This window comes from Tiliqua scincoides, chromosome 6 (assembly GCF_035046505.1).
Source record: "Tiliqua scincoides isolate rTilSci1 chromosome 6, rTilSci1.hap2, whole genome shotgun sequence".
Classification (NCBI taxonomy): Eukaryota; Metazoa; Chordata; class Lepidosauria; order Squamata; family Scincidae; genus Tiliqua; species Tiliqua scincoides.
Window position 1 is genome coordinate 6,194,438 of NC_089826.1, and position 13,162 is coordinate 6,207,599.

General features: G+C 46.0%; 2 pseudogenes; one reads left to right on the forward strand and one right to left on the reverse strand.

The window, feature by feature from the left end:
- Window positions 1-3,756: 3,756 nt before the first annotated feature.
- LOC136656342 (5S ribosomal RNA) lies at window positions 3,757-3,873 on the forward strand (annotated as a pseudogene).
- Window positions 3,874-12,306: 8,433 nt separating this feature from the next.
- On the reverse strand, window positions 12,307-12,423 carry LOC136656591 (5S ribosomal RNA; annotated as a pseudogene).
- Between the last annotated feature and the right edge of the window lie 739 nt (window positions 12,424-13,162).

The window sequence follows — 13,162 nt, forward strand, 5'->3', positions numbered from 1 at the left end:
ACCAAAGCTTTAGATGCTGGAGAACGCTAGGACCACTTCATGCTGGTGCAGTGGCATCATGAGGTTTGAGTCATCCGGTACGAGAGGCCAGCTTGTCTCCCCACCATGATGGACCTCCTCCCATGCGGTAAGCAGTGGGCATGGTGATGCGTCATGCTGGTTTCGTGGCTATAACTTTTGATAGGATAGAGATATTGCAATGCGGTTTATTTCATTGCATTCTGCACGAAAATACGCATCGAATGATATATAAATAAAAATAAATAATACAATATATGATGGCATTATGCAAAAAAAAAAATACCATCATTTTAACCATTTTGGCCAGCAGTGGGGTCACCTCCCTGTGCATGTCACCAGTGTGGCCCACACACCCCTAGTGACACCACTGTGCTGATGTTCAATCAGTGCATGTAGAATGCATTGCAAATGACTGCAAGCATATGGTTACACCTGCAGTCCTTTGTTAACCATGTCTGAGATCCCCCTTTAACTCGCATTCAACTAGGGTAGTGGTTCCCTACCTTCAGGCAACCCTGGACCACCAAGCCTGCCCATGGGTCTGTTGTGGACCACTGCGTGAGCAGCCACAGGAGGACATGTTGATGATGGATTGCCCCAATTTTGGGCAAATCAGAGCCAAGGGAGGGTGGGAAGGCCCATATGAAGGTCAGCAAAGCTACAAGCACCCATGCTCTCCTCGCCTTCTGACTGCCTAGCCCAGCTGGCTTGTTGACTGTTTCCCGTTCTCCTGTGGATCACCTGTGGATCTGGCTTCTGCAGATCATGGGCTGGGAACCACTGATCTAAGGTCTGATCCTGCTATCAAGCTCTACCTGGCCCAAGCAGGATAACCTGGACTGATGTAGGTAGCAGATTCTTCCATCACCCACTTTTTATGCGTGAGGAATGGCAGTCTGTCTTGCTTTCCTTCCTCCTGCATTGCTCCTACAGAACCTGACAGTCTGGAGAGAGCCACAGACTTCCAATACGAAGAGAAACTTATCACAGATAGATGTGTCTCCCAATCAACAAATCAGTTATTTCAGGTTTTCATTCGACTCCAGCCTTGGACTCCCTTCCTGCAGAAGGTATTTTCAGCTTAGTTGTCTTCTGATCATTGATGATCTTGACCTTCCACTTAGACCTGATAAATGTAGAGGGCTGTGGGAAGCAATCTAGTGTCCCAACTTCTTGAAAAGACGGCATGAACTCCTACAGCTAAACAATTTTTCAAAACCACAGAAGAACAGGGTGAGCTAAGATGTCTTGGTGCAGAGTCAGAAAATCTAATGTCCCTTAGTAGATGCAGATACACAAGGAGGAGGAGGAAGAGCAAACTTGAGTGCATGTTATGGTGAGAAGGTAGAAATAAATGATAATTACATTAAATAACTGATCTGGTACCCCAAGCAACTGTTTCACTATACCTAAGGCTAAAGCCAGTTCGGGATATGGTCAGCATCTCTCGATACAGGGATAAGAGATGCTTTCATGCACCCCAAAAATGCCACTAAATTTTGCTTACAGTGAAAGTTAAAAAAAAAAACAAAAAAAAACTCTGGAGGCTCCTGCTTGAATGTTTCCAAGGAAACCTACAGGCTACAATCCTATGCACACTTTCCTGGGATCAGGCCCCATTGAACACAATGGGACTTAGATCGGAGTGAACCAGCCTATGATTGGACTGTCAGTGAGTTTCAATAAGATGGGCAGCCCAATCCTAACCTGTGCTGGAGCAGACAGGCGAACTGGCCTGCACTGTATCCAGTGCAAGGCTGAAGGTGGCTGCAGTGCAACTTGGAGTAAGGGGACAATCCCCTTACCCTGTATCATGCGCCTGCCACCCTATGGAGCTACGTGAATCTGCACCAGTGAAATCACAGGCACAAATTCAAGCAGCCCGGTGTAATGCCAGGTTGGCTGGGAGGAGGGTTAGGATCCAGCCTAAGTCACCCAGGCTGGTTCCATCCCTCTTCCAGGCCTAGTCTTCCCACTGGTCTGTCCTCCTCCAGCCCTCCCCCACCCCGAAACGACCTCGTTCTGTCCATCCTCTACCCTATCAATCCCCTTACGCTGGGTAAGTGTGGGTAGGATTGCAGCCTAGGACTGTTAAAAAATTTCCTGCACAAAGATGTCACTTCCGGTCATGACGTCACTTCCGGTGGGTCCTGACAGATTCACATTCTAAAAAGTGGGTCCCAATGCTAAAAGTTTGAGAACCACTGCTATACACACTTCCATGAGACTATTGATCTCAGTGGGGCTTCATAATGAATAGGCATGCATGTCTTGGCTACCAGGTAAGGTCTAGACCACAACAGGTGCTGGGAAACCGGGTTCACCATTATCCCTGATATGGAGGGAGGGGGTATCAGGTGCCCCACGTATTAGTTGGCCTTTGTTCCCCCCTGTTGTCTCCTGTACTCCCCATCTATAACATGCTCAGTTACTCAAGTCATGTACATTGGGATGAATCATATCCATTGATTGTGAGCTCTTTAGGACAGGGGCTGTCTTTTGATTATATTAGCTCCCAAAAGCACCACCCACACTGATTCCACCACTGAAATAATAATTTGCTATTTTTCTCAGAGCAACAACCCAAGTGTCTAATTGCCCCTCTGATTTAATTGCACCTTGCCCTCTGCTGCCTGCTTGCCCTGAAGCTGCGGCAACTGGTTTCAATGTATGCAATCATTCCTCCTCTCTTCCTCCTGGCATTCTGATGTTAGACCTAATAAGTCATCCAGAAGCCAAATTATCATAGTTCCTGATCAGAGCTCTCTAGGGAATAATGAACATTCCACCATGGTGTTTGAACACATAGCAACACACCACAGAGGGATTCTGAATGCTTTGCTAACAACCACCTCTGATTTTTAAACAAAGGTTCATTAAATGTCAAATCTACAAAAAGCCTCCAGCTTTCCTTTCATTAGAGGTTTCAGAAAAAAATATATATATGCTGAGCTCTCGCAAGATGCAGTGTGCCTGCCTCATTTTATGTAGTCCAAAGGGTTCCAGTTTGGAATGACTTGGGCTGCAATCCTAACCACACTTTCCTGAGAGTAAGCCCCATTGAACAAAATAGGACTTACTTCTGAGTAGACCTGGTTAGGATTGTGCCCTTGGTCTGGGAGCCTGCAATCTCTTTCCAAGCTGGCCTGGGGAAGAGAAAGCTACTCTCTCAGGGCAGGGAGAATAAGCAAGGAATGATTACTTTCAAAGTTGTGCAAGTCTATCTAGATTGTCTAGATTGTCTGTCTAGATTGTCTAGATAGTCTATCTGCTCTTTTATTTAGCAGGGGGAGAGTAATGGCCCACCTCCCCCCCCCAGCAGTGTCTTTTCTAGTGGCTGTCTGCTGGTGTTGCATATTTTTAGATTGTGAGCCCTTTTGGGACAGGGAGCCATTAGTTATTTGATTTTTTTTCTGTAAACCGCTTTGGGAACTTTTTGTTGAAAAGCGGTATATAAATACTGTTGTTGTTGTTGTTGTTGTTGTTGTTGTTGTTGTTGTTGTTGTTGTTGTTGTTGTTGTTGTTGTTAATAATAATAATAATAATAATAATAATAATAATAATAATAATAATAATAATAATAAACACCAGGCAAAGATAAACCATCCCTTGGAAACAAGGATGGAAATCATTACGCAGAAATTATGTTGTGGATGGCAATGTAAAACAATACATAACGTGCAGGTATCTGTTTATGTCTGCTTAGTTCATACATGAGGGGGATATGAAAATGTGGCCATCAATGATCACCCTGCACATGCCTGATCTCGTCTGATCTCAGAAGCTAAGCAGGGTCAGGCCTGGTTAGTACTTGGATGGGAGACCGCCTGGGAATACTGGGTGCTGTAGGCTTACACCATAGTCTTTCGAGACTGAAGGTTGCCAACCAATGATCAGAGAAGAGCCTGGCTGAATCATCAAATCATAAGTTGGACCTACAAGGTTCAACCCCTGTGCTGTAGCAGGAGATTCTCCCAGAGTATCTCCATCAGGTGATGGGTCTGTCAAGTCCAGCATCCTGATTCCCATAGTATCCAGACAGATGCTTGGGGTTGAATATTTGGATGTTTCTCCCTTTGATGATGCTTATGAATTTATTATTATTAACAATATTGATATACTTGTGATGTACATTTGCGATTTGTGAATTGTGATGTTGGACGATCAGAAAGTCCTTAGTGTGTGGCAATTCCCACACTTTTAAGATGAGTTTAATGGCTTGTTGAAATATTTAGTAGACAACAATTCTCTAATTAGGTGGTTCCCAAACTGGTGGGTCGCAACCCACCAGCCTGGGAAGCACTGGCCATTGTCCCTTTAAGGGATGGGGAGGGAGGAAGGCAGCAACGTGAGCGCCAGGATGGCACTGCTGCCGGGGATGGGAGGGGGGTCTTCTACTTACTTGCAGTCAGTGCTGCAGTCCTGGGGGGTCTAGGGAGCCTTCCACAGGGCTCCTCATGCCTACAAAGAAAGAAAGAAAGAAAGAAAGAAAGAAAGAAAGAAAGAAAGAAAGAAAGAAAGAAAGAAAGAAAGAAAGAAAGAAAGAAAGAAAGAAAGAAAGAAAGAAAGAAAGAAAGAAAGAAAAGAAAGAAAGAAAGAAAGAAAGAAAAGGGCAATTCCAGTTTTCATGACAAAAACCACTTGTACATGTATATACCCATACATAAATCACATTTATATAGCATTGATTACATTAGGCCTACATTTCCCAACTGGCCCGGGTCCATATCCAGCCCTACACGACCCTACCTGCATGTCTAAAACACTATGCGCATGGCCATGTGTGCAAAAAACAAACAAGTGAGATTGCACAGCATGCCCAGTCTCACATGATGCACCAATTTATTGGTATGACTGCATTATCACTACAACCTGCATTGTGTTCCTCATAAAAGTTGCAATGTTTTATTACCTTCCTTATGAGGAAAGGCTACGGCGTTTGGGCCTCTTCAGCCTAGAAAAGAGACGCCTGAGGGGGGACATGATTGAGACATACAAAATTATGCAGGGGTTGGACAGAGTGGATAGGGAGATGCTCTTTACACTCTCACATAATACCAGAACCAGGGGACATCCACTAAAATTGAGTGTTGGGAGAGTTAGAACAGACAAGAGAAAATATTTCTTTACTCAGCGTGTGGTTGGTCTGTGGAACTCCTTGCCACAGGATGTGGTACTGGCGTCTAGCCTAGACGCCTTTAAAAGGGGATTGGACAAGTTTCTGGAGGAAAAATCCATTACGGGTTACAAGCCATGATGTGTATGCGCAACCTCCTGATTTTAGAAATGGGCTATGCCAGATGCAAGGGAGGGCACCAGGATGCAGGTCTCTTGCTATCTGGTGTGCTCCCTGGGGCATTTGGTGGACTGCTGTAAGATACAGGAAGCTGGACTAGATGGGCCTATGGCCTGATCCAGTGGGGCTGTTCTTATGTTCTTATGTTCTTATTACTAACACATCCTTGAGGAGCTGGAATTTGTGAAGTGTGAACTCTCCTCGGCTTGTTATTTACAAATATTTTTTTTTGAAAACTCTCAGTAAAATATGTCTATTTTTATTTTATTTTTTCAGTTGTGCACATTGACTTGTCATGTACTCGGTTTAAAATTTCATCCCTCTTTAAGCACAGTTTCTGCAGGTTCCTTGTTTGTCCAGCAACTGAACTAAAACTGATTTGCTCAAAAAGCACTCCCTGTGCATGTACAGAAATTTATTTTGTGTGGCAAGCTGGAGAAAAATGTTCAGACTGGCAAAGGATCTCGCAACATTCTTGTCTAGTGTTGTCGTCTGTTGTCTAGTGTGTTCCCTGAAGCATTTGGTGGGCCGCTGTGAGATACAGGAAGCTGGACTAGATGGGCCTTTGGCCTGATCCAGCAGGGCTCTTATTATGTTCTTGCTGTAGGCAACCTTCAGTCTCGAAAGACTCTGGTATCGTGCTCTGAATGGTGGTTCTGGAACAGCGTCTAGTGTGGCTGAAAAGGCCGATTCGGGAGTGACAATCCCTTCCACACCGGGAGCAAGTGCAGTCTGTCCCTGGTCTGTCTCCCTGGCTATGGGAGGCTATGGAAGGAATTCTTTGCCTCTTTGCCTCAGACTGTTGGCCAAGTGTCTCTTCCAACTGGGAAAGGCCATGCTGCACAGCCTGCCTCCAAGCGGCCCACTCAGAGGCCAGGGTTTCTTAAGATTCATAGTTCCAAGCCTGGGAATAACTGGGATGCTCTTGAACATTCCATGACATCAGAGCTACTCAGCCAATGGAGTAGCAAGGCAGGTGACACCTACTTTTAACTAGCAAAACATAAGGATCATAGTCCAAAACTGGATTTTAACCAGTTTCCTTATTTTTTTATTTTATTTTTTTTTGGGCAAGGTTTCGTTTCAGAGACTGACCTTAGCAATTAGAGTAGGTGTGCGAGCTGCCAGCAATTAACCAGACAATGTTGTTTTTCTGTGATTTAGAAAATGGAATGCAACCATTCAATCCACCAGCCTTTTTAGGAAAAAAAAAGGGGGGGGCGGATGAAAGTAAAGCCTCTTCCCTTTGTGCATTCGAATAAAATAAAATGTCCCTGGCCAGAGTCAGTCAAATCGGTCCTTTCATGAATTTTGATTGGTTGTCATGGCAACAGTGGCATCCTCCATTTAGCACTGGATCTCTTGCCACAACAGAAGGAGAGGCAGGGCAGAGTGGAAGGCATTCCCTGACCGTACGCACACTGTGGCAAGCCACTCTCAAAACAACATGTTCTGACCCTCTGATGATGATGATGATGTCTTTGCAGCACAGGACACAAGCAAGCTCCATTTATGGTTGGATGAACCACAGCGAGAAGTCTGCTACAGAAGCCAAGGTTCAGTCAGACACTAGTTCTTCTGCTATCATTGCCATATGATGTTTGCTTAGTACCAACCCAGAACATGGGAGTGCAGGAAGAAGACAAACCCCGCTTAGAAGAACCCACCATTGCAGTGGTTTTCAAAATTCTAGAGGTTCTAGAGCAGCCATTTTCAGCCACTGTGCCGTGGCACACTGGTGTGCCATGGATGGTCTGCAGGGGTCTGGGGGAGGATCATTTGTTAGTAGGGTCACTGAGGGATGCAAGCTGCTGCTGTCGCTACAGTGTGCCTTGTCAATGGTCCAAAAACTGATGACAATTTTAGTGCCTTGTCAGTGTGCCGTGGGGTGAAAAAGGTTGAAAATCACTGCTCAAGAGGCTGATGCCTGTCCTATAAATGCCAAGGGATGTGGCTATAATGGTGATTGGGCAGCAGTTCTCCCTCCCCTGAATAGCAGCTTGTCCCCCAAGTAGCAACCCTTGATACACATAGCCTGATCTGGCCCATCAGTTGCAAGAACCACAAAAATCCGGGTCACAACCCACTGGTGGGTTCTATACCCACAGTTTTGGAACAACTGCACCACCAGCATAGTATTGTCCAACTGTCCCCATATACCACACGCAGGGCCTTTTTTTCTTTAGCCAGATGAAGCGATGCTTTGTTCAGCTACTCTACTGCAAGTTCCAAGGGGGTCAAGCTCTGAGGGGGGGGCAGGTTAAGTGATCAGAACTTTGTTGCAGCAAAGGGTGTTTTGCATGGGGGATTTGAGGCTGGGAATCCAATTTGGCCACAGGCCTACATGTGACCTGCAGCACTAATAATAGACTATGGCTGCAATGCTAGCCACACTTCCCTGAGAGTAAGCCCTATTGAACAAAATAGGACTTAGTGCTGAGTAGACCTGGTTAGGATTGTGCCCTATGTTAAGGAGGTGTTGCATACCACTATCTCTGAGCCACAACCCAACACATACACATCTGTAAAATGAGGATGATCCTACACAAACATGAAACCAATCATACAGTGTGAAGGATGGAATATGAATAAAGTTTGATATTGAGATATGAGTGCTGTATGTTGTTCTGGAAACAGGGTCCATGAGATGGGGGTACACGGGGAAATTTGTACCCAGGCCCAGGATAAAAAAGGAGGCCCTGGGGCTTAAAGAAATTTCCTGGGATCTCACATTTTCCTATTTCACCTGGACTCGCTACCCACACAGGATGCTGGGGACACTAGCAGCAGCATGTGCCACAAGCCATATCTGCTTGGCCAAGGAACACATTCGAGACACTCCTTAACACTGTGTCACGTCTGGGAGGAAACTGGCCTGCTCCAGCGGCTCTTTGCTTGTGGATCTGCTTACCACGATGGAGTGCATAGGAGCTCAGGCTGTGGGGCTACAGCTGCTGCAGAAGCGACTTTTGGTACACACAGGACACTTTCCATAAGAACATAAGAACAGCCCCACTGGATCAGGCCATAGGCCCATCTAGTCCAGCTTCCTGTATCTCATAGTGGCCCACCAAATGCCCCAGGGAGCACACCTCATAACAAGAGACCTGCATCCTGGTGCCCTCCCTTGCATCTGGCATTCTGACATAGCCCATTTCTAAAATCAGGAGGTTGCACATACACATCATGGCTTATAACCCATAATGGATTTTTCCTCCAGAAACTTGTCCAATCCCCTTTTAAAGGTGTCCAGGCCAGATGCCGTCACCACATCCTGTGGCAAGGAGTTCCACAGACCAACCACACGCTGAGTAAAGAAATATTTTCTTTTGTCTGTCCTAACTCTCCCAACACTCAATTTTAGTGGATGTCCCCTGGTTCTGGTGTTATGTGAGAGTGTAAAGAGCATCTATTCTAGTATGAACCTAATCGTGATGATACTAATTTTCTACAGTGATTTCCTATATTTAAAAGGTTTTAAAGCGACTTAGGAGTGTTTGGTTTTATCTAGCTGGCAACGCCATGCAGGGAGGTTGACCTGGGTTTCACATTGGGAAGTCCAGTAGACCTGGGCTCCATAGATTATTCCAGCTGTCACCACTCTCTCCCCATCCTGTTTTGCTCTTTCTCTGCCCCAGCATTGCCCAACCCATAGCCACCCATTCTGTTTTGACCCCTCCCCCTTCGGGAAGGGGCCCAAAAGATGATCTGTACCCCTTGATAAAATTCTGCTCAGAGTCTCTCACTGGAGAGAAAGGGAGAATTAAATATGTGATTGTTACTTGTGGAAACAGCTTGAATGTAACCTATAATTCCTTTTGGGGCTTAATGATTATTATCTTATAAACCTGTTGACAATCAGTTGACATGTGTACACATTTTTAAAGATTAAAAAATGCAGTATATTTAAGAGGTGCATGCAGCCATCACCTCATTTAATAAGGTATATTGGTGAATCCTTCTATCTCATTGTTTATCAACCGCATTTGCATAAAATATGATGCTTAATTCATTTATATGGGTTGCACTACATGCGCAGAAGTGAAAATGGATTTCAAGCTAGTCTTCTTTCTTTTCTTGCTTTCTCCCAGCATGTCATGCGTTAGTCTGCTGAGCTGTGTTTAAAATTAAAATTAAAATGCGGTAGATGAATGTCTCCACCTAGAGCTTACTAAGAGAAAAAAAAAAAAGAAAACATATAATTGCTTCAATGAAAAAGATGCTTTCAGCCCAATATTTGTTCTCAGGGCATCCCAAGTAAATTGTGGTGCTATTCAAAAATGCAATACTATGGAAGTTTTGCAGTTGCTTAACTGCCCTGAGCATATTTACTTTTTGCAGAATGAGAGAGAAGGAAATTTGGCAAAGATTGCTATATTCTTTAATTATTATTTCCCAAAAAAGTCCTTTCTCCTTGCTGCATCATTAATAGAACAGCAATAAATGTTGGCAACCTTCAGTCTCGAAAGACTCTGGTATCGTGCTCTGAATGGTGGTTCTGGAACAGTGTCTAGTGTGGCTGAAAAGGCCAATTCGGGAGTGACAATCCCTTCCACACTGGGAGCAAGTGCAGTCTGTCCCTGGTCTGTCTCCCTGGCTATGGGCCTTCCTTCTTTGCCTCTTTGCCTCAGACTGTTGGCCAAGTGTCTCTTCAAACTGGGAAAGGCCATGCTGCACAGCCTGCCTCCAAGCAGGCTGCTCAGAGGCCAGGGTTTCCCACTTGTTGAGGTCCACTCCTAAGGCCTTCAGATCCCTCTTGCAGATGTCCTTTTATCACAGCTGTGGTCTACCTGTAGGGCGCTTTCCCTGCACGAGTTCTCCATAGAGGAGATCCTTTGGGATCCAGCCATTGTCCATTCTCACGACATGACCGAGCCAACGCAGGTGTCTCTGTTTCAGCAGTGCATACATGCTAGGGATTCCAGCACGTTCCAGGACTGTGTTGTTTGGAACTTTGTCCTGCCAGGTGATGCCGAGAATGCGTTGGACAGCAATGTTTACAGAAATCACCTTGGCTGGGAAATCCTGATACTGGGATCCTTTGTTCTTTTGCTCATTCAAACAAATCGGTTTGGATGACGGGATATTGCAATGATGGTCCCATATCTCTTGGGTCCTGACTTCAGCATAAGCTAACGGTCACCTTTGGAAAATGCCACCCTGCATGTATCTGTTCATGAGGAAGAGGATGAAGAAGGGGAAAAGGAAGGTCATAGTTTTTTTTTTAACCCTTCTGGGGTTTCATACTCTTCTGGCACTAACACTGGGTCAAAAGACATGAAACTAAGGCCTCGGGGAGAACAGGAGGGTTTTGTAACAAAAGCTCCTGGGCACAGAGTTGGTCTCAGGAATTGGCAGTGGGTGTATCTGAAAAGAAAGGTCCCCTGTGCAAGCACAGAATCATTACTGACCTTTAGGATGACACTTTCTTGGTGGACTATAAACAGGATGGTTTGCCATTGCCTTCCACAGTCATATTACCTTTCCCCAGCAAGCTGGGTACTCATTTGACCAACCCCGAGCTGGCTCCCTGAGATCTCAACTTCCGCTGGGATCAAACTCAGGGTGTGGGGGAGACTTCTCGGTTGCAATATGGTGACCCAGCACTCTGAGCCACATGAGACTCTGGGTATATCTAGCCCCACAGCAATGCCAATACTTGCTCTGGTGAAGAGGGGAGGGGCCCCTTGCACGCTACGGTAAGGCTCCCTGCAAGACTTAGTGCTTTGCACCCCCCTCTAGCTATGCCACTGCCCGGATTGAATGGATGAGTTGCATCCTTTTCGAAACCGTTTGGATTGTTAAAATAGTGTGCCTGAGAATCTGTTAGCTCTAGAAAAACTAGAGTATTTTTAATGCAGCAGGCACCATCTCCAAAGAGCAGCCATTGCCCTTGCTCTTACATGTAGGAGGGGATGCCTCATGCAAGATGGTAGCACGTGTGACAAACACACACCTCACTGGAAAATTAACTGCTTTCCTCCCCTCTCTTTCTTGCGCTCGTTTGATTGCATTGCCCTGCTGTTCCTTGCAGTGTCTTTTGTCTCTTTTGTTGAGTTTTAAATTAACAGGGGGGAAAAATGGTCTGTACCTGTCTTCAAATGAATAGGCATCTAAAAAAGGCTATATCCCTCTCAACATCCTGACCCCATTTTGTTGCAAAATGGAAGTTTGTGCCTGTATAACCACAGCCCTGCTGCATCAGTCATGCTTGCGGTGAAGCACAGGAGCAAGCCTTCAGCTCACACTGAAGGCCCAGCACAGTGACACCTACTCATTTGTGTTCTGGGTGATGCATTGACTTGCCTCTGAAAGCCAGCACTGAGCCCCAATCTGGGACCTGATGCGTGGCCGATGGAGATCCGGCTTGGACATCATCACCAAGCTTTGCTCAATGGCACAGCAGTCAGCAAGGCTTGAAAGTGAACTAGACCGTTGGGATATTTTTATTACGTTTGCACTGAAAATCCACCTCCTCTCCCAGGCTTGGGGCATTTACAGCCCAATCAAGTCCTTCTCCAGCCCCACTGGTGCAGCCATGCTGAAAAGGCACACACTGAATCCTGCAGGGTAGGACTGGATTGGAAGACTTCAGATGGAAAAGGGGATTTAAACCCCTTGACACTTCTGTAAGCCTCCTGCTCAACAATAGACCTCCTCAAACCTGTGCCAGATCTTTAGCTGATGCAAGAGGAAGGAATAGGGTGGGGAGGCTGTGGAAAAGAAAAGAAGGAGCGCAGATCCACCTCCTCCCACAGCCTCCCTGTCCTCCATTCCTCCTCCCTCTTGCCCAGTTTTGCCCCCTCCCGGCCCCATTCCACCCTTCCCCCATCCCTCCCACCTCCCCTGTTGTCTTACCTGCTCCAGAGGGTGGCCAGTGATCCCCCAATGTGCACATGAAGGCTCTGTCCTTCCCACTGGTGCTTGGGCAGCACTCTGCTTTGCACGTTGGTGGTTGGCAACCTTCAGTCTGGAAAGACTATGGTATAAGCCTACAGCACCCGGTATTCCCAGGTGGTCTCCCATCCAAGTACTAACCAGGCCTGACCCTGCTTAGCTTCCAAGATCAGATGAGATCAGGCATGTGCAGGGTAACAGTTGCTGCTTTTATGGCAGCAGTAACGCAGGTAGAGCTGGCAGAAACCTGTCCACTGTGCCAGCGCTACGAGCCCATAAGACTGTGTGTTTCTCTGTCGCTGAGCTTTGTTCTGATGTTCAGACCCTGTTTATTTTAATTGGTTGCACAGTGTATAAGCTTTCTACATTGCCTGAGGCACCTCAAAAAATGGAACTGCAATTTATTTATTTTAAAAGTAAATAACTGGACTGTTTGCATGTGGGAGGAGAGACCAGATGGCAGGGAAAGACTGGATAATAGTATCTCAAAGTTGAGAAATTGAAGGACTTTTGGGGCTGGCAAAAATTATTGTTGCGGCAGCTCTGGAAGGTGCAAAAGTGATTCCTCTCCTTCTTGAACATCTGTCACAGTGCTGGTGCTCCTTTGTCCTGTGGAAGGATCACAAAAATCGGTGCATGCACAAGCACCTGTGGTCTCACATGATGATATCTGTGCATGATGAGGGATGCATGCTTCGTTTTGATGCTCCGCCATATACAGGTGTGGACGACGACGATGTCATAATACAGTTCAGCAGAAAAGTCAGAGTTCTTGACACAGGCTCCAGACTGACCAGAGAGATTGAAACAGGAAGTGAATGCTCCCCTATGGACCAGTAGAGATGATGGAGAGAGCAGACTGCCCACAGCCAGCACTGATGTATCGCCTACAGCTGTGGGCGGTCCATTCTCCACTCTTTCTGGTGGTCTGTGGGAAAGCGTCTCCCA